Source organism: Ceratotherium simum, chromosome 13 (genome assembly GCF_057802395.1).
Source record: "Ceratotherium simum simum isolate JZ-2026a chromosome 13, ASM5780239v1, whole genome shotgun sequence".
NCBI lineage: Eukaryota > Metazoa > Chordata > Mammalia > Perissodactyla > Rhinocerotidae > Ceratotherium > Ceratotherium simum.
The window spans coordinates 32,619,045-32,641,549 of record NC_141912.1 but is presented as its reverse complement, the minus strand read 5'-3'; the positions used below and the strand labels follow the sequence as shown (position 1 = coordinate 32,641,549).

The following is a 22,505-nucleotide window of genomic DNA, read 5'->3' as shown; positions in this document are numbered from 1 at the left end:
TTTCAAAAAGAATGGGGAGAGTTCCAGTCCAAGATAGGGATATAGGAGGATCCCGAACTTGCCTCCTCCCATGAGCACAGTGAATATACAGCCACATTTGGAGCAATTCCCTCTAAAAGAAATACAGAAACTAGTTGTGATACTGGCTCAACACGAGTTTGACATAAGGGAAGCCATACCGTAGAAAGAAAGCCATGTTGTAACTGTGGATAACCTCTAAGCTGGACATATGTCCAGCTTGCTGTAGACTAGATAATAAATAACTGGAACACACAGACAACTGCATGCATAATGATTTTATGACCACTGCTTACATATAAACCTCCCAGCTGCAATAAGATGATAACTTTGTTCTTTTGAGTTCTTTAGAAATATAACAATCCCTGGACAGAGATTCTATACTAATACACATCATCAATGACAAAAGGTCTGATGTGGTGACTCCCAGTCTACAGCACCAGATGGACAACATTCCTGACCCTCTCCTCTATAGCCCACTAGCCCTATATAACTGCTTCAAGAATCTGGATATCCCTTAAGACAATTCTTTAGGATGCTAGTCCACGATCTTCCAATTAGCTAGCTCATTGCTTAATATAAGTCCTTTCTCTACCACCATCTTGCCTCTTGATGGTCTTGTGGTGAGCAGATCATGCCGTTTGTGCGGTAACAGATGAGCAACCCCTACACATTGGTTAAATGAGAAAATACCCACATTGATATAGGAAGGAAAGGCTGAGAGACAGTCTTGCCACAAACCACATCCCCAGAACATACAATCAAGAGGAAACTCACCACTCCTAGATTCTCCCTGAGGACTAAAGGGTTTGGACCCAACATCTAGCACCCCAACTTTTAAGACTTCCACCTGAGGGTTGGGCCCCCAAAACACCTAGCTCAGAAAGCCAGTGGGGCTTGCATCCATGAAATCCACAAGACTATAGCAAACAAGGAAACAGTTTTTAATGGCTCATGAGAACTTGCTGTGGCTATCCCCCCGGGGCTCAGCAAAGAGCGAGATAACAGAAAGGGTCAGGCTTCTAATTTAGCACACACCTAGGGGCTGAGTGCAATCCTTCCCAGAGACCAGGAAGCTGGTGGGCACTGTCTCCACATTTTCCCTTTGGTCTGTTCCAGGTCGTTGGTGTCTCCCTAGAAGGAGCTTGTGCACATGTCTGGCACCCCAGCTTTTATGGCTGCCACCCAGGGGATGCACTTCTTGATCCTCTGGCTCTGGTGGCCAGCAGGGCTTGTATTCACTGGTCTGACAGGACTGCAGAAAATAAAGAAAGAGTTCTTAACTGGCTATCCCCCCAGGGCTCGGCACACAGGGAACAGACAGAAATACCCATCTCCCAGTCTTTCCCTGAAAGAGGCCTATTTGCATACCTTAAAAGCTGTGCCTGGGGGTCTGGCTTCCAATCAGTCTGCATTTAGGTGCTGACTGAGATCCTCTCTTTGGGACCCTGACAGGTCTTGGCATACCCTCAACTACTGGGAGCCACTAAGAACAAAGAAGGCAGCTTGGACAATCACAAAGGTTTGAGAGACAACCAAGAGCTTGGGCCACGCTAAATGATAAATTTCATCTCCTGCACAAGACCACTCTGTGAAGACTGGAAGAGGTGACTGTTTTATCTAATGTGCAGAAACCAACCCAGATAGTCAAGGAAAATGAAGAAACAGAAGAATAAGTTCTAAATAAAAGAGCTAGATAAAACTCCAGAAACAGACCTTAATGAAAAGTAGCAAAGTGATTTACTTGATAAAGAGTTCAAAATAATAGTCATAAAGATGCTCACCAAGCTCAGGAAAAGAATGGAGGAACAAAGTGAGAATTTCAACAAAGAGATAGAAAATATAAGAAAGTACCAAACAGAAATCACAGAGATGAAGAATACAAAAAAATGAACTGGAAAATTCAATACAGGAGTTCAACATCAGACTAGATCAAGCAGAAGAAAGGTTTAGTGAACTCAAAGACAGGGCAGTGGAATTCATCCAATCAGAGAAGCAAAATAAAAAAGAATGAAAAAGAGTGAAGATAGCTTAAGGGAATTATGTTACACCATCAATTCAACCAATATTTGCAATATAGGGGTCCCAGAAAGAGAAGAGAGACAGAAAGGGGCAGAAAATTTATTCAAAGAAATAATGGCTGAATATTTCCCTAACCTGAGGAAAGAAACAGACATGCAGATTCAGGAAGCCAGAGAGTTCCTAAAAAGAGGTATCCAAAGAGACACACACTGAGATACATTATAATTAAATTGTCAAAAATTAAAGACAAGGAGCGAATCTTAAAAGCAGCAAGAGAAAAACAGCTTGTTACATATAGAGACCTCCTCCCCATAAGACTACGGACAGATTTTCAGCAGGAAATTTGTAGGCCAGAAGGGAGTGGCATGATATATTCAAAGTGCTGGAAAAAAAAAAAAAACTGCCAACGAAGAATACTCAACTTGGTAAAGTTTTCCTTGAGAATTGAAGGAGAGATAAAGAGTTTTTCAGAGAAGCAAAGCTGAAAGAGTGCATCACACTACACTGGCCTTAAAAGAAAAGTTAAAGGGACTTCTTCAAACTGACATGAAAGGATGCTAACTGGTAACAGGAAAACATGCAAAACTATAAACCTCACTGGTAAAGGTAAATATATAGTTAAATTCAGAATACTATAATGTTGTAATGGTGGTGTGAAGGTTAAAAGACAAAAGTAGTAAAAATAATTATAACTACAATAATTTGTTAATGAATACACAAGGTAAAAGGATGTAATTTGTGACATCAAAAACATTAAACATGGGGGAGGAGAGTGAAAACACAGAGCTTTAGTATGTATTCAAACTTATCAGCTTAAAAAGACTGTTATAAATATAAGATGTTTTATATAAGCCTCATGGTAAAATGTCCATACTACCCAAAACAATCCACAGACTCAATGCAATCCCTATAAACATTCCAATGGCATTTTCACAGAAATATAAAAAACAATCCTAAAATTTGTATGGAACCATGAAAGATCCCAAATAGCCAAAGCTATCTTGAGAAAGAAGAACAAGGCTGGAGGCATCACACTTTCTGATTTCAAAGCATATTACAAAGCTAAAATAGGGGCCGGCCCCGTGGCTTAGCGGTTAAGTGCGCGTGCTCCGCTACTGGCAGCCTGGGTTCAGATCCCGGGCACGCACTGACGCACCACTTGTCCAGTCATGCTATGGCGGCATCCCACATACAGCAACTAGAAGGATGTGCAACTATGACATACAACTATCCACTGGGGCTTTGGGGAGAAAAAAAGAGGAGGATTGGCAATAGATGTTAGCTCAGGGCTGAGCTTCCTCAGCAAAAGAGGAGGATTGGCAGCATGGATTTTAGCTCAGGGCTGATCTTCCTCACCAAAAAAAAAAAAGCTAAAATAATCAAAATAGTATGGTATTGGCATAAAAATAGACACATAGATCAATGGAATAGAATAGAAAGCCCAGATGTAAACCCACACTTATATGGTCAATTAATTAATGCTAAGAATATACAATAAGGAAAGGACAGTCTCTTCAGTAAATGGTGTTGGGAAAAATGGACAACCACATGCAAAAGAATGAAACTGGGCCTCTGTCTTACACTATACACAAAAATCAACTCAAAATTGATTAAAAACTTGAATATAAGACCTGAAACCATAAAACTCCTAGAAGAAAGTCAGTAAGCTCCTTAACATTGGTCTTGGCAATTATTTTTTGGATTTGACATCAAAAGCAAAGGCAACAAAGCAAAATAAACAAGTGGGACTACATAAAACTAAAAAGCTTCTGCACAGCAAAGGAAACCATCGACAAAATGAAAAGGCAACCTATGCAATGGGAGAAAATATTTGCAAATCATATATTTGATAAGGGTTAATATCCAAAATAAAGAACTCATACAACTCAATAGCAAAAAACCAATCCAATTAAAAAAATGGACAGAGAAAACTAAATAGACATTTTTCCAAAGAAGACATACAGATGGCTAACAGGTACATGAAAGGTGCTCAACACCACTAACCATCAGGGAAATGCAAATCAAAACCACAGTGAGATATATCACCTTACACTTGTTGGAATGACTGTCATCAAAAAGACAAGAGATAAGTGTTGGTGAGGATGTGGAGAAAAGGGAACCGTTGCGCACTGTTGGTGGGAATGTAAATTGGTGCAGCCACTATGGAAACAATATGGAAGTTCTTCAAACATTTAAAAATAGAGCTACCATATCATCCAACTCTCCTACTTCTGGATATATTTCCAAGAGAAATGAAAACAGGGTATGAAAGAGATATCTGCACTCCCATGTTCACTGCTATTATCCATATTACCCAAGATATGGAAACAACCTCAGTGTTCATCAACAGATGAATGGATAAAGAATATATGGTTACCTAAAAATGAAATATTATTCAGCCATGAGAAAGAAGGAAATCTTGCCAGTTGTGACAACATGGATGGAGCTTGAGTGCATTATGCTAAGTGAAATAAGCCAACCAGAGATAAACAAATACTGCATTATATTGCTTATATATGGACTCTTAAAAAAAATGTTAAAGAGTAGAAAAATGGTTTCCAGGGGCTAGGTGGTGGGGGAAATAGGGAGAGATTGGTAAAAGGATACAAACTCTCAGCCATAAGATGAATAAGTTCTGAGGACCTAATGTAAAACATAGTGACTATAGCTGATAACACTGTACAGATGGTCCTCGACGTACAATGGTTCGACTTACGATTTATTGACTTTATGATGGTGTGAAAGTGATACACATTCAGTAGAAACCATACTTTGATTTTGAATTTGATCTTTTCCCAGGCTCGTGATATGCTTTCCCAGAATAGTGATAATCTCTTGGGCAGTGGCAGCAAGCCACAGCTCCCAGTCAGCCACGAGATCATGAGGTAAACAACTGATGCCCTTACAACCATTCTGTACCTGTACAAAACATTCTGTTTTACACTTTCAGTACAGTATTCAATAAATTACATGAGAAATCTACAGAGTCAATGAAATCCCTATCAAAGTCCCAGCAATGTTTTTCACAGAAATAGAACAAAGAATCCTAAAATTTATATGGAGCAACAAAAGAACTCAAATAGCCAAAGGAATCATGAGAAAAAAGAACAAAGCTGGAGGTATCACAATCCCTGATTTCAAAATATACTACAAAGCCATAGTAATCAATACAGCATGGTAATGGCAGAAAAACAGACACACAGATCAATGGTACAGAATCAAGAGCCCAGAAATAAACCCATACATCTATGGACAGCTAATCTTTGACAAAGGAGCCAAGAACATACAATGGAGAAAAGAAAGTCTCTTCAACAAATGGTGTTGGGAAAACTGGATAGCCATATGCAAAAAAATGAAAGTAGACCCTTACCTTACACCATACACAAAAATTAACTCCAAATGGATTAAAGACTTGAATGTAAGACCTGAAACCATGAAGATTCTAGAAGAAAACAGGCAGTACACTCTTCAACATCAGTCTTAGCAGCATCTTTTTGAATTCCATGTCTCACCAGGCAAGGGAAACAAAAGAAAAAATAAACAAATGGGACTACATCAAACTAAAAATCTTCTGCACAGCAAAGGAAAACATCAACAAAACGAAAAGACAACCTAACAATTGGGAGAAGATATTTGCAAACCATATATCTGATAAGGGGTTAATCTCCAAAATATATAAAGAACTCATACATCTCAACAACAAAAAAACTAACAATCCAATTAAAAAATGTGCAAAAAACCTGAACAGACATTTTCCCAAAGAAGATATACACATGGTGAACAGACACAAGAAAAGATGTTCAACATCACTAATTATCAGGGAAATGCAAATCAAAACTATAGTGATAGAAGACAATGGAATGATATACTCAAAATACTGTAAGACAAAAACTTTCAGACAAGAATACTCTATCCAAGGAAATTATTTTTCAGATATGATGGAGAAATAAAAGCTTTCCAAGATAAATAAGAGCTGAGGGAGTTCATCGCCACTAGCCCTGCCTTACATGAAATGAAGGAAGCCATGCTACCCGAAACAAAAAGGCAAAGGTTTACAAAGGTTTGAGCAAGGAGATAAATAGAAAAAATCAGAAAATTGCAGCTCTCTATCAGAATAGATAAGCAAAACTTATTTATAACGTAAAAGATAAAGGGAATGAAAGTATCAAAAATAACTATAAACACTTTAATTTAGTCACAAACTCACAACACAAAAAAGAATAACATGTGACGACAATAACTCAGAAGGGAAAGAGGAAAGGGATGGAACCTGCTTAGGCTAATAGAAATAAGAGGCTATCAGAAAATGGACTATCTCACCTATAAGATCTTTTATACAAACCTCATGGTAACCACTAAACAAAAAATCAGAGAAGAGCCACAAATCATAAATAAAGAGAAAATCATCACAGAAAACCACCAAACTGAAATGGCAGTCAGAAATACAAGGGAAGAGAAACAATGGAAACATAGAACAACTGGAAAACAAAAGATAAAATGGCAGTATTAAGCCTTCATATATCAAAAATCACTCTAAATTTAAACGGATTAAATTCCCCAATCAAAAGACACAGAGGGGCTGGATGGATTAAAAAACAAGACCCATCAATACACTATCTCCAGGAAACACATCTCAGCTCTGGAGACAAACAGAGGCTCCAAGTGAAGGGATGGAAGACAATACTCCAAGCAAATGGCAAGCAAAAGAAAGCAAGTGTTGCCATACTTAGACAAAGCAGACTTCAAGATAAAAAAGATAATGAGAGACAAAGAAGGGCAGGATATAATGATAAAAGGGACATTCCACCAAGAGGACATAACACGTATGAATATATATGCACCTAACACAGGAGCACAAAGGATATACAGCAACCATTAACAGATCTAAAGGGAGAAATTGACAGCACCACAATAATAGTAGAGGACCTCAACACCCCATTTACATCAATGGATAGATCATCCAGACAGAGGGTCAACAAGGAAACAGTGACCTTAAATGAAACACTAGACCAGATGGATTTAATAGATATATATAGAACATTCCATCCAAAAACAGCAGAATACACTTTCTTCTCAAGTGCACATGGAACATTCTCAAAGATAGACCATATGTTGGGAAATGAGGCAACCTTCAGTTAATTTAAGAAGATTGAAATCATATCAAGCACATTTTCTGACCACAATGCTATGAACTAGAAATCAACTATAAGAAAAAGCCTGGGAAAGTCACAAATATGTGGAGACTAAACAAAATGCTATTGAACAATGATTGGGTCAACAAAGAAATAAAAGGAGAAATCAAAAAATACCTGGAGACAAACGAAAATGAAAACACAACATACCAACTTTTATGGGACGCAGCAAAAGCAATACTAAGAGGAAAATTGATAGCAACACAGGCCTACCTCAACAAACAAGACAAGTCTAAAATAAGTAATCTTAAACTACACCTAACAGAACTAGAAAAAGAAGAACAAACAAAGCCCAAAGTCAGCAGATGGTGGGAAATAATAAAAATTAGAGTAGAAATAAATGAAATCGAGACTAAAACAACAGTAGAAAGGATCAATGAAACTAAGACCTAGTTCTTTGAGAAGGTAAACAAAATTGAAGACCGTTAGCCAGACTCACTAAGAAAAAAAAGAGAGAAGGCTCAAATAAATAAAATTAGAAATGAAAGAGGAGAAATGACAAAGGATAAAATGACAAAGCATTGGGCTCTGGTAGGGCCCAGCCAGTGGGACATTCCAGAGAGAGACAGGAGTGAGGGAGGAGAGTGAGATCAGGATATTTATTCTCTTAGCTCCCTCCTTGCAAGGTTGCCACATGTTGACTGACTCTTCAACCAAAGGTGATAGCTTCTGTCAGATGGCCCTCTACACACAGCCTCTATTCCAGCTTCCAGGAAATGCTCCCTCCCATCACTGCTTCAAGTGTAGAGATAGTAACCACTGCATTACTAGTCCCAAGGTACTGCACTATCTCTTAAAATTTTCCTAAAACCTGCCCATATCTTAGTAAATAGTCCTTTTATTAAACTCTCCTAAGATTATTCTATTTGAACATTTCATCTTTCTTTCCAAGATCCTGTCTAATACACTCTATATCAGTGCTGTAATTAAGCATTTGAAATATGGCTAGTGCAACTGAGGAAGCGAATTTTTAAACTTTATTTAAATTACATAGCCACATGTGGCTAGTAGCTACCAATTAGACAGTACAGGTCTGTAGGGTTTCTGGGACGGGGAGAGATGGTTGGACAAAGATGGTTCTGTTCACCAAACCTGTTTCTTCTCTTTGTTATTCATGAGGACTACATTTCTGAGCCTATCCTTCCATTAGGTGGATCCATTCAATTGGGGTCTTCCCAATGTGTAATTGATGTATGTCACCTTGAATGGAGGTGATTAAGAGCAGGTGTGCCTTCTCGATGCTCTCTCTCTCTCTCTCTCTCTCCATTCATCAGCTAGACAGATACAGAGGAGCCAGTGGAGGACTCTGCAGCCCTAAGGTACAGGCAGAGTCATGCATTCAAGGGGTATGTGTCCTTTAGCATGAAGCAGAGCCATCTGATCTATATTGACCTGTGTCCTCAGTGAGAAATAAATCTTTATGGTATTAAGCCACAGAAAGTTTGCAATGCTTGTTACCATAGTTAGCCTATCGTGACTAATGTAACTGGGAAGATTTAGGACAAAGCTGCCATATTGCCCTACTTGAACCCAGAATTAAGTGCTCTGAAAGTATGGAGAGATAAACCATTGGTCTTGGATGGATGCTCATGAGGGCTTCCTCTCCTTGTCCCTCCTTATAGTTTGACACTTAACTGGATTTAACTTGTTCATGGAAGGACAGCAAGGCCTCTGGCTGATGTCAACTACCTTGATTTGCAATCTCCTTAGAGCTCTGCAAAGCCCTCATGGTTGTTTCCTGGGCCTAGATGTTTCTTGTTACATTCTTTGTTCCACAGAAGAATAAGTGTTCCCAAACCTCCCTTGGGCCAGCTTGTAAATATGTGAAGTTGTTGGGGGGCACTTTCCCTTTACTGGAAGACTCTTCATAGCACTTCCAGTCCTACTGGTATAGACCTTAGACTCCACGGAATAACTAAGGGGACTGAGTGTATCCTTTGCATTTTGTGCCTCCCATGACTGTAGGTAACCATCAATCAGTAAATCTTAACATAAGTAACACCATATGTCACTAGTGATGTGAGTCACCACACCTTGCATCACAGTTGCCATCCAGAATGAGGCCCACATCCTAGGTCCTGGTGTCATGGCGTTTTATAAGTGGGGAAAAAGTTTGACCAGGCTACCCTTGGAGTGGAAGACTTCTCCCCGGGGGCAGTGGAAGTTTGTTTGGCCTTGTTGGGATGCTCAGTGACTGCACGGTTGTGGGAACGAGTCTAAGGACCATGGAAGCACTTGGAGAGGTGGCTCCTCCAAGAGAGGGTGAATGAGGCAGATAATGGGGCCCCAAACTCAATTCCCTGACTCCTTCTTTCTAGGTAGAAGTCTTCTCCTAAGAAGGAGAAGAAGACAGGAAAATGAGGAGGAGTAACACTAGCTGCTCCAGGAGGGAAAGTGAGATAGGCCTCCTCTGAGCCTCTGTTTCAACGGGTGGAGGCAATCATCTCCTCTAGTTTTAAAACTAGTTCTTGTGCAGCACTCTCTACAGGGGCCAAGGTGGGCATCTGCAAGAGCAGGTACAGCAATACATAGAATAAGAACAAGGCTCCCTCTGGAGCTGGAATTGGTACTGTCGGCATCTGGAGAGCTTGGATTATTCCTTTGTACCATGGAGCAACATCAGTGCTGTTGAATGAAGCTGAATGGAGGGTTAGAGGGGGACCTCATGACTTGTATCAAAAGTGAGCTCAGTAAAAATGCTGAGATAGGCATCCTGTTCCCATTCCTAAAGTGGGTACTCAGGGGAACTGGGCACACCTACTCCCACTGGGGACATGTCCCTGAGAATACATCCACGGAGCTACAGCCTCTCTGAAACAACTGTTTTGTTAGTAGTTTTTCATGAGAAGCTGTTGAGAAGGATCCCTGATAAGCGCATTTGACTCAGAGAATGTTGGATGATTTAGTAACAGGTGCCCCCCAGTGGTCCCTGGCTTTGACTTTACTCCTCTAACAGGTAGCGGAAGGGGCTGTCAGAAACAGAATAGTCATGCCCCACCTCAGGAGAAGGGGTAGAGTAAAAGGGCCCCATAATGTGACAAAGATTCCTTTCTGGAAGGATGAATGTAAAAGGGGAGGATCAACAGCTGGATCCCCTGCAGAGGCCCCTTCTCGGAGGGAAGTGTAGCAATGGCTTATGAATCTATGGACAAGACAGAAATTACAGAGGAGATATAAGGGGGCTGGTGGGTCTACATGAAAGTGAACAGGACCTACAGAGGCCATGGGGAAATGACACGTGAGGGCTAGGAAAAGAGAGTGCTCTGTAAGCTTGAGGAGTTAGAAGGAAAATATCAGAAAAATGGATTGAGGAAGAGACTGGGTTGGGGTCCTTAGAGACTGGGATCGTTAGGTCTGTCTCCCAAGGCCTAGCCTCTAAGAATCCCCAGTGGAGCTCTGAGAGAATAATGCTGAGGGAATATAACTCCAACAGTAGTGAACTGGGATTTCTGGAGGAAATAACGGCAGCCCTCCCTCTGAAAACTCGAGTTTCCCTACATCCTAATTAGAATTCTTTCAAACAAAGGAGGACTAGGGCTGGGCCTGGTCCCCCGCCACCTTCCGGAGCTTGTCCACATACACTCCAGTTTATGTGTTGGAAAGAGAGGAGGTCTCAAGACATTCCTGGGCTTGCTGCACACAGGAGCTCAATAAACTATTGTCCCTGGACCAGAGAGGGGCCTTCATAAAAGAATCACCCTCTCAGAGTTGGTACAGGTGTTAGCTAGAGCCAAGAGAGAGTGACACCACTGTAGGGCATTTGGCCCCCTTGTTTGGACAGTGGTGATTGTCCCCTTATCAGACTGTATAATTAGTATTTGGGGGTACTTAAGTCCTGAAATGTGTACCTACGTGCTGGTTGGACAAGGTCATTGTGACCCCTGCTGGTGGCTTCAGATGATGTTGGCCAGGTTCATGGCCTGAGCTCCCAACAGCTTCAGACAACCATTGGCCAGACGAGCCTGTCTGCACTTCCAACTCTGGTCAAGGTAGCGCAATGAAACAGATTTGCGAACCTGAAGATGAAAAGGGAATTAGCTTTTCATTCAGTAATTAAAGCAGGTGAGATGCTACACAACCCAGCCCCCACCCCGTCCAGCCAGTGAAAAGGTCTCTGGTGCTTGCCGTCTCACTGTGGACTGCGGAGGCTCATACAAGGAGACGTCTGCTATCACTCCTGCAGATCCTGGTATTGCTACTGTGGGTGGACAAACTGCTGCCACCACAGGCACTTGGGACACAGGCTTGGACGTTGCTAATACCTTCTGTTCTATAGTCCTCCAAACAGGAACATTTTTCTTTATTTAGCAAGCCATGTAATATATTTTTGCTATATTTCCACAGGGGTCTTTAAAGTATTCTGAGTATGCCATCAATGGGTTGAATAAACCTCAGCACAATGTAAGCTACTGGTGTTATACTGATAGTAGCCCCCAATGAAGAAACTGCTCAGATCACATTGCATATCTGATTAAGGCTGGGTGGGCCTTGAGTGATGATGGAATACAGAGCTCTGTATCTTTCTTGGGAGCCATCCAGGAGCCCAAAGGGACATTCCACAACCTAGTAAGAATAAACAGCCTTACAGCCTCCAACTACAAAGAAAAAGTGCCCCCATCCGCCTGCCAATATCTGATGAATCTCTTTGGATATTGGAGGCAGCACATCCCATGACTTTGTACCAAATTCCCAGACAAGCAACACAATTTGAACAGGACCTTGGTAACAAGAAGCCTTGGAAGCGTCCAATCAGCTGTAAGACAAGCCCCCACCTTTGGGCTCCCTGCCTCCTTCAGGCCTCCTAGAGCCATGGGTATCTGTGACCACTAGCACTAGAGTCTTCAGCAACGTGATTCTTCCAGCACCTGCCAGCCTCTGGGCTTTTGAACTCAAGGCCTTCCTCTCTGTGGAGCAGGACAGCCCTTGGACAGCAGCTGCCAGCCTGTTCCTGGGCCAGAGGGAAGATTGATCCTCTTGCCAAAGGGAAGGTTGTCATTCTCCCACGAAGCGTTCCCATCCTGCTATGAATTCTGCTGTGATGGGAGTGTAGGTAACTTTTTTATTTTATTTTTTAATCTTGCTATGGTTTACTAATTTTCTGGTTTAAAAAGTTTTGAATAGCAAGGCATTCATGTGCTTCTACAATCACACAGTATAAAACGATTTACAGATACTTCTGCCCTAACACTATGTATGCGTTCCTGAAAAAACCTCCCAAGCTGCAAAGTGTCCACAAAAATAACAGGGTTTATAGGAAAAATAGGGTTTTGGCAGATGACTCTGAATCTACACATCTTTGTAACCATTCACTAACAAAGTAATAACAATCCAAATAAAAGTACTTGCATAGGTTTAAAAAGGCTTACTAAATTCCTGATAAAGTTTATAATATGAAATAAGGAACTTTACTCTTATTAAAAAAAAAAAGGTAAAGATACCTTGAGAGTGTAAAGAAAGATGGAAGCCGTGGGTTTATGGAGACAGGCGGAGGGACGTCACCATTAGAAGCTGCAAGATAAGCAGTTGAGGCTTTGAACTAAATGTAGATGCCAACCATGGGTTGCTCTGGCTCATTGTTTTGTGCTTGTTTCCTTTGCACTGGCTTAGAAAAGACATCTGGTGTTTTGCTGTCTTGGTACCTTTCTTCTTTCATTAAGAAGCAGCTTACATAGCTCCAAATACAACCTTATGTCACAAAGTGCAGTCTGCACTGAAATCATCGCTTTCTGTCACTGCAAACGCATCTCACTCACACTTAAAGCAGAAGACACCTGAGAAAGCTCTTGTGGGGGAGCCTAATGAAATTTTTTTCCTGCACTGTTGAGGAGCACCTCAGCAACAACTTGTTGCTGCTCTGTGTAGCATGAGACTGCAGCAGCATCTTAATATCCTCATTCTCAAAAAAGGGTCTGAAGATTGGGGGGAATACTTAATAAGCCCTTCAAGATAGAGAATATGTCCAAACTGAGTGAAGAGGAAGGAGGAGGGTGAATGGCCTCGTGGTATTCTTCCCCAGCTTGCTCTGTTCAATTGCGTTTGGTACTTTGCATTCAGCTGCTGCTACTCAGCACAAAACATTGACATGCTGGGACAGTTGTATGTGACATGATGCAGCTTCACATTATGCTGACACCATTCCTCTATTTAGCCATTTGCTTTAAGAAACAGTCATTGCCACAGTAGAGACATTGTGAAGGGTCTTGCTCTCAATCCTGTCCACCATCTGTCCAGCTCACATCTCGTCCCCAAACACATAACTGCCTTCTTTAGTTTCTTGTGTACCTTCCAGTTCATGAAAATGTAAATAGACTCTTGGTTCCCTCCTCTTTTTTAGCACAGAGGTAGCCTATTAAACACAGTGTTCTTCACCTTGTTCTTTTCACTTAGCAACACCTTAGAGATCTTATCAAAAGTACAGAGAACTCCTGCATTCTGATTAATTTTTTTCATTGCAAAGTATTCCAGTGTGTGTGTAAAAATTTAGCCAGTCCAAAATTGACGGATGCATGTATTGTTTTCAATCTTTTGTTAAAACAAACTGCAGTGAACAAACTTGTACATAGTACTTTTTGCATGTCTGTAAGTATATCTGTAGGATGAATTCCAAGAAATGGAAATGCAGAGTTTAAGGATATGTACCCTACAATTTTGACAAGCATTGCCTAATTGTCCTCCAAAAGGTTTGTCCAAGTTGGTCTCCTACAGGCAATAAATGAATGTGCTTGTCTTTCCACACCCTTGCCAACAAAGTCTATGCCAAACTTTTGGATTTTTGCCAATCTGACAGGAGAGAAATGGAATCTCTGTGTAGTTATTTGCTCTTTCTTTATTATGAGTGAGGGTGAGTTTTTCATGTTTAAAGCTATTTTTGTTTCCTTTTCTGTGTGAACTGTCTGTAGGGCTCCTTTATCCTTTTTTCTGTAGGCTTATTAGTCTCTTCTCTTCTTTGTGATATGTACTAAAAATATTTTTGCTAGTTTGTCATTTCTATTTTTATTTTCTTATGATATTCTTTGACATTCAGAACTGTTTTCCATTTTTATGTAGTTCAATTTATTAATTTTCTCCTTTACAGTTTTTCAGGATTTTTGAGTCATAGAAAGGCTTTCCAATTTGAAAGTTTTAAAAGACTATTTCCTCCTTTTTTTACATTAAAAACTTTGACATGTTTAGAATTTATCATAGTGCACAGTGGGAGCTATGGCTGCAACTTTAATTATTATTTCCTATGTAGTTATCTGGTTATTCCCAAACCATTTACTGAATAATCATCCATCTTTTTCACTGATTTGAGATCATTAAATTACTATATGTTTTTGGTTTTATTTCTGGGCTTTCTCTTCTTTTTCATTCATCTGTCTATTTATGCACCTCTATTACACTGTTTAAACTATTACAGCTTTATAATGTTTTCATATCTAGTAAGGCTAGTTTCCCTCAAGCTCCTCTTGCTTAGGGGTTCCTTGCTATTCTTTGTCTATTTTGCATATGAATCTTTGAATCAGCTTGCCTAGTTAAAAAGAAAGACTATGAGGGGTTAACTCCGTGTCCGTGTGGTTTGAGTTCCGTGCACTCAGCTTTGGTGGCCCAGGGTTCACTGGTTCAGATCTCATTCAGATCCCAGGCACTGACCTACACCACTTGTCAAGTCATGCTGTGGCAGAGACCCACATAAAAATAGAGGTGGATTGGCACAGATGTTAGCTCAGGGCTAATCTTCCTCAAGTAAAAAAAGAGGAAGATTGGCAACGGAGGTTAGCCCAGGGTGAATCTTCCTCAGCAAAAAAAAAAAAAAAAAAAAATGACTGATATCTTTATTTTTTTATTGAATTAAATTTATATACTAACCAGGGGGATTGATAACTTTATGACAATTGGTATATCTAGTCAAGAACAATTTTTGTTTTTCAAAAGTATTTTAAAGTTTGTTACATGTAAGTATTACACATTTCATAGTAAATTCATTCCTGGGTATTTTATCTTTTTGTTGCTATTTTGTAGATTGTATCTTTTTCTACATTATATCTTATACCTACATATTAGAGGTATATGAAAATCATTTATTTCTTCCTATTGATATTTTATCCTGGGTATCAGGGCAGAAAACAAAACTGCAATAGTAAGGAAAATGAAATGGCTCAAACAAAAAAGTTTATTTTCTTCTCAATTAACAGTCCAGGATATGTTTATCAAGATGGTAAATGGTTGTACTCTATGCAATCATTCAGGGATGCAGGCTGTTGGAAGTTCTGCCATCTACAACACATGATTTCCAAGATCAATTTATTCCCAATCAATGATGAGAGGTGTCAAGATGAACTGAAGTTCAAGGCCTCAAACTTGTGAGGTGAACATTTCAATTATCACAACTCACATCCCTTTGTCAATACTTTCATCACATTGTTACATCTAGCTGAGAGCTGCAAAGGGGGCTGGGAAATGTAATCTGTGTGCAGCCATGTCTCAGCTACAGCGCTGTTCATATGGGAGAAGGAAGAATGGATTCTGGTGGACAGTTAGACATATTTACACAGTCTACCACTGGTGACCAAAAATTCACACACACCTTTCTTTCCACATTTAGAAAAAAACTCATCTCATCCTTAGAGGGACATCTAAGTTTCATTTAGTTATGACATCCAGCTCAAAATCCAGGATCTTGAAATGACGTGTAAGTATCTCTATTGGACCCACACATGGGTCCTCATGGACCAGAGACCCATAAAGTAATAAAGCACAAGTTATCTACTCCCCCCTCCACATACACACAGACAATATGCAATGGTGGAACAAGTACAGGATCATGGCAATAAATCCCCATTAAGCAAAGGGAAACACACAGCAGTCTATAATGATGATTAAATCTTGCTGGATGGGAATCCAAAATGTTCCTTACCCTATCAGTGAAGGAAGTTCCTGATTAGCCCATCTGGCTGTCCCTGATGCTCCCTATGGGAGGAACTTCCTTGTCTGACATGCTGTGTGACTCCTGGCTTTGCTTTCTGGAAGATTCTTCCTTCTCCATTATCCACCATGGCCAATATAAGAGGAATTGAGGAGCATCCATTTCTTAGGATTGCTTTGTACAGGTTTTTCAACCTGCCTTCTGTTGATGAAGTTTGGGGGCTTGCAATTTATTTTAAGACTTAGGTACAGGCTTTTTCAGGTAAGGCTCAAGATTTTTTTGGCAAAACAATCCTCTCAAAAACTCAGAGGGCTTCTTGTCTATTTGCTTCGAGTGTCAATAACCACAACCAAAGTTCTTTTCTATGTCTAGTTCTTAAGTCTGTTTTAGTGCTATACTTCCATGAATGATTCATGCCTCTCTCTCAACTTTATGGTAGCAACCTTGGGTGGGAAGATAACACCCTTAATCTAATCTTTTCCTCAGGCCTCTATCTCTTTGTTTGATTTAACAAAAGGCCTTGGGGAAAGGCTTTGAACATGTATTAGCTTTCTATTGCTGCCCTAACAAATTACCACAAACTTAGTGGCTTAAAAGAACACAAATTTGTCATCTTACAGTTCTGTTAGTCAGAAATCCAACACCAGTAGCCTCACTAAATTAAAATGAAGGTGTCAGCAGGGCTGTGTTCCTTTCTGGAGCCTCTAAAGGAGAATCTATTTCCTTGCCTTTTTCAGCTTATAGAGGCTGCCTGCATTCCTTGCCTCATGGCCCCTTCCTCCATCTTCGAAGGCAGCAATATCTCATCTCTCTGACACTTCTTCCCATCATCATTTCTCTCTCTCTGACCACGGCTGGGAAAGGTTCTCTGCCTTTAAGAATTCATGTGATTAAATTGGGCCCACCAGGATAATCTCCCCATCTCGGATCCTTAACCTTAATCACATCTGCAAAGTTCCCTTTGCCATGTAAGGTAACATATTCACAGGTTCCAGAATTAGAATGTAGACATCTTTGAGGGGTCGTTATTCTGCTCACCACAAGCAACTGAAGTCTTATCTTCTACTACTTGATGTACAAAAGCAGGTGGATTTCGCAATCTTGTAAGGACCCACATATCTGGACTCATTCTATTGCTTTCAATCTCTGCTTGCAATCTGGTCCCTTCTTGCCCAAGTTTATGTTTTCTTATAATATCTTGCTAAATCCAAGGGGCAGCCAACACTGGAAATAACCCAAACTTCCATCAACATGTGAATGGATAGACACAATGTGGTACATCCATACAATAGGATACTCTATAGCAATAAAAAGGAATGGACTATTGATCAGCTCAACAACATGGATGAATAACAAAATAATTATGCTGAATGAAAGAAGCCAGACAAATATGGAGTACATACTATGAGTCTATTTATATAAAATTCTAGAAAATGCAAACCAATCTATAGTGACAGCAAGCTGATTAGTATTTGTCTGGGATAGGCTGGAGGAAGAATGGATTACCAAGGAATAGGAAGAAACTTTTGGGGGTGATGGATATATTCACTATCTTAATTGTGGTGATGGTTTCACAGGTGTATACCTATGTCAAAACACATCAAATTGTATACTTTAAATATGTGCAGTTTATTCAACATCAATTGTATTCAATAAAGCCATTAACAAAAAAGTACTAAAAATAAACACAGACATACTCGTGGTTATTGCTTATGTGATTTCATTAGGATGTCACCTTCATGAAGGCTGGGTTTTGTTTTGTTCATTACTGTATCCCCAGTACCTATGATAACACCTGGCACATGGTAGGAATTCAATAAATCCCATACAACTTGTAGCAGGCAAAAGAATGCCCCTCCCTAGAACCTGCAACTATATATTACATTACATAGCAAAAGAGAATTAAAGTTGCCTGTTAATCAGCTGACTTTAAAATAGGGAGATTATTAGGCCCTGGTGGGTCCAATCTAATCACATGAATCCTTAAAAATGGAAGGGGTGGAGGGTAAGAGGCAGAAGAGTGGTTTAGAGAGATGTGACATGAGAAGGACGTGACCTGTTGTTGAAGACAGAGGAATAATGATTTTACTGCAATGCCATGAGCCAAGAAATTCAGCAGTCTCTAGGAGCTGGTAACGACCCTCAGTTTACAGCCTTCCAAAAAATGGGAACCTCAGTCCTACCACTGCAAAGAACTGAAATCTGCCAACAACCTGAATGAGCAAGAAACGGATTTTCCCCTAGAGCCTCCAGAAAGTGATGCAGCCCTGCTGACACCTCGATTTTAGCACTGAGACCTGTGTCAGACTTCAGACCTACAGGACTGTAAGATAATAAGTTTGTATTGTGTAAACTGCTAACTTTATGGTAATTTATTACAGCAGCAAGAGGAAAGGAATCCACAACTAAAAGAAGCCCTGTCCTTGTTACTAGAAGCATCAAGGAAGCTGCAATGTACTCTGCCCCCAGTTTATGGGGATGGAGGGGATGGTGAAGGCTTCAAGAGTAGGGAGGGCACTGAAGGACATTCTCTGGGAAGGAGAGTGTGTAGGTCAGAAGTTGATGAGCAACCACACTCCTTTATCATTCCTAAGAACCACCTCCCACAAAGGGACCCAGGTTCAGTGTCCACCCTGATTCACTGTCTGCCTTAGTTCAGGCTGCTATAACAAATAACAACATACCACAGACTGAGTGGCTTATAAACAACAGAAATTTATTTCTCACAGTTCTGGAGGCTGGAAGTCCAAGATTAGGGTGCCAGCATGGTTATTTTCTGGTGAAGGCCATCTTCCAGGTTACAGACTGTGACTTCTCCCTGTGTCCTCACATGGTGGAAGAGGGGTAGGGATCTCTCTGGAACCTCTTTAATAAGAGCACTAATCCTAATCATGAGGGCTCTGCCCTCATAACCTAATCACCTCCCGAAGGCCCCACCTCCTAATTCCATCTCCTGGGCATAAGGTTTTCAACATATATATTTTGGAGGGACACAAACATTCAGACCATAGGACTGTCCCATGCTGCCCTCCTTACTGGGGGCACTTTGCCATGGGCTCCATCCCCACACCTAGGGTGACAAACTTGTGCTTTGCCCAGGACTTTCCTGGCTTTAGCACCAAAAGTCCTGAGTCCTGGAAACCCCTCAGTCCCAGGCACCATTTACCATCTATCGTTTGTCATAAAATGTGGTCACAGGAATTCTGAGTAATGATTTTACTGCAAAATGTTTGAGAGATTCTATCTAAAGTAATTGTATGGTGTGCTGTGAAAATAGGGAATTTTTATTGGATATTTGATTTTCTAACATTTTTCTGATTATAAAAGTATTAAATATACCTTTGGTGGCACTTGGAGAGAAAGAAGCAGGCCTAAAGCAATGTTTTCCAAACTCTGGTGTGTGTAAAAATATCTTGCTTGTTGAAGCGTAGAGTCCCAGGCTGCACCCCAAGATTGTGCATCAAGAAGACTAGAGTGCTGCCCGGAAATCTGGAAGAAGAATCTGGTGAGCGAAGAGGGTTGCCGTTAACAGTAGCTTAAATGAATCATGTGTCTACTCTACATCTCCATTTGGATGTCTAACAGACATTTCAAAATTAACATATCCAAAATCAGACTCCTGATCTTCTCCCCTAATCTGCTCACCTGCAGTATCCCCCATCTCAGCACAGCTCTGTCCTTCCAGTTGCTCAGGCCAAAAGCTTGGGCATCACCCTTACCTCCACTGTTCCTATCAGATTAGATCTAATCCTGTTGATTCTACCTTCAAATTAATTCTAAAGCTGCCTATTTCTCATAGCCCCATCATCACTTACCTAGTTTATTTCAATGGCCCCCTGACAGGTGTTCCTGCTTCCATCCTTGCTTCCCTGCTTCCATTTTCAACAGAGTAGCCACAGAAATTAAAACCTAAGTTACAGCCTATAGTTAGAGCCTATCACTCCTTTGTTCAAAACCTTCCAGTGGCTTCCATCTCACTCAGAGTAGAACCAGAGTCTTTAGAATGGTCCACATGGCCCTACCCAATCTGGACCCACTTACCTCTCTGACACCTCACATCCTCATGGTTCTTTATACACACCAGCCATGCTCCTACCTCAGGGCATTTGCACAAGCTCTCCTGCTTGCCTAGAACACATTTCTCTCAGATATCCTCAAGGCTGGCTCCCTTATATCCTTCAGGTCTTTGTTAAAATGTCACCTTCTCTGTGAGGACTTCCCTTAACCTCCCTATTTATTTATTTATTTATTTGTGAGGAAGATTAGCCCTGAGCTACCATCTGTTGCCAATCCCCCTCTTTTTGCTAAGGAAGATTGGCCCTGGGCTAACATCCATGCCCATCGTCCTCTGCTTTATATGGGATGCCGCCATAGCATGGCTCGACAAGTGGTGCATCGGTCCGCACTCAGGATCCAAACCTGCGAACCCCAGGCCGCCAAAGCCCAGTGCTGGCCACCAGGCCAGCCCCAAACCTCCCTATTTAAAATGGTAACACTTTCTCCCCATTCCCTATTCCCCTTCCTTGGTTTATTTTTATCCACAGTACCTATCAACATGTAACATAACAAATATTTTATTTCTTTAGTATGTCCATTGTTTATCTTCCCCCAGTAGAATGTAAGCTCCACTGGGATTTTTGTCTGCTTAGTTCACTGCTGTATCCTCAGCATCTATAAAAGTACTTAGCACAAAGAAGTATTGGTGAATGAATGAATGGATAAATAATACAACAGAACTGGCAGTGCAGAGCAGTGGGGCAATGAGGGGCTATGCAATAGATGGTCCTCAGATGAATAGTTAACCACCAAGAAAAGACAAACAAATCCGTATCTTGATCCAAACACAAAAATTAAATAGTTCCAGATGTAGTAAAGGCTTAAATTTGAAAGGCAAAACTTTAAAATGTTTAGAAAATAATATAGAAGGTTATCTTTATGACCCCAGGACAGGGCAGGATTTATTAAACTAGACCCAGAGTCCAAAATATAAAGATTGACAAATTCAGCTACTCTATCATGAAGAACTTTTCTTTGACAAAAGACATCAACAAGGCAGTGAAAAGACAAGCCAGATACTCTGAGAAGATACTTGTAACACATATAACCAACAAAGGATTAGTGTGGAGAATATATGAAAAAACAAATATCTCTCATAAATCCATAAGAAAAACTAGAAACAGCCCAATAGAAAACCGGATAAAAGACATAAAAGGCATTATACAGAAGGAGAAACACAAATGGAAAAACAAGAAAAAGACAAGTGCTCAACCTCATTAATAGTCAGGAAAATGCAAATTAAAACCAAAATGAGATAACATTTCATACACATCAGATTGGCAAAAAGTTGAAAGTCTGACAATGCCAAGAGATGTTGAGGACGCAGTTTAGTGGGAACTTCGTCTGTCATTGGAGGGAGAATAAGTAACACAACCCTGGGAAATAGTCTCCCCTTGCCTAATAACACAATATATATGCACATTCTAAGTCTCAGAAATTCTACTCCTAGTCACATACCCTACAAAGTCTTACAGGTATGTGCCAGGATACATGTATGGGAATGTTTATAGTAGCATTGTCCATATAGCAAAAAGATGGAGACAAACCAAATTCTAGGAACAGTAGAATGGAGAATTTAAAAATGTAGACAGAGCAGAAATAAATGAAATAGAGACCAAAAAAACAATAGAAAAAATTAATAAAACCAAGAGCTGGTTCTTTGAAAAGATCAACAAAATTGACAAACCTTTAGCTAGTCTCACCAAGAAAAAAAGAGAGAAGGCACAAATAAGTAAAATCAGAAATGAAAGAGGAGAAATTACAACAGACACCTCAGAAATACAAAAGATTATAAGCGAATACTATGAAAAGCTATATGCCAACCAATTTGACAATCTGGAAGAAATGGATAAATTCTTAGAATCACACAACGTTCCAAAACTGGATCAAGAAGAAGTAGAGAATTTGAATAGACCAATCACCAGTAAGGAGATTGAAACAGTAATCAAAAACCTCCCCAAAAATAAAAGTCCAGGACCAGACAGCTTCCCTGGTGAATTCTACCAAACGTTCAAAGAAGACTTAATACCTATCCTTCTCAAACTCTTCCAAAAAATTGAGGAGTGGGGGAAGCTCCCTAACTCATTCTATGAAGGCGAAATTACCCTGATACCAAAACCACACAAGGACAACACAAAAAAACAAAATTACAGGCCAATATGACTGATGAACATTGATGCAAAAATCCTCAACAAAATACTAGCAAATCACATACAACAATACGTTAAAAAGATTATACACCATGATCAAGTGAGATTTATTCCAGGTACGCAGGGATGGTTTAACATTCGCAAATCAATCAACGTGATACA

General features: G+C 40.3%; 1 long non-coding RNA gene and 1 pseudogene across 1 annotated transcript in view; both read right to left on the bottom strand.

Annotated features, from left to right (window-relative positions):
* Nucleotides 1-22,505, bottom strand: part of LOC147915664 (class I histocompatibility antigen, Gogo-C*0202 alpha chain-like) — an 81,927-nt pseudogene that overhangs the window by 8,072 nt on the left and 51,350 nt on the right.
* The window catches only part of LOC147915665 (uncharacterized), a 31,391-nt gene continuing 9,639 nt past the window's right edge, over nucleotides 754-22,505 (bottom strand). The window contains exons 2-3 of the long non-coding RNA XR_015554088.1: nucleotides 11,085-11,248; nucleotides 754-1,273 (exon numbers count right to left, since the gene is read on the bottom strand). This is a non-coding gene — a long non-coding RNA (uncharacterized LOC147915665). The remainder of the gene's footprint in view (nucleotides 1,274-11,084; nucleotides 11,249-22,505) is intronic.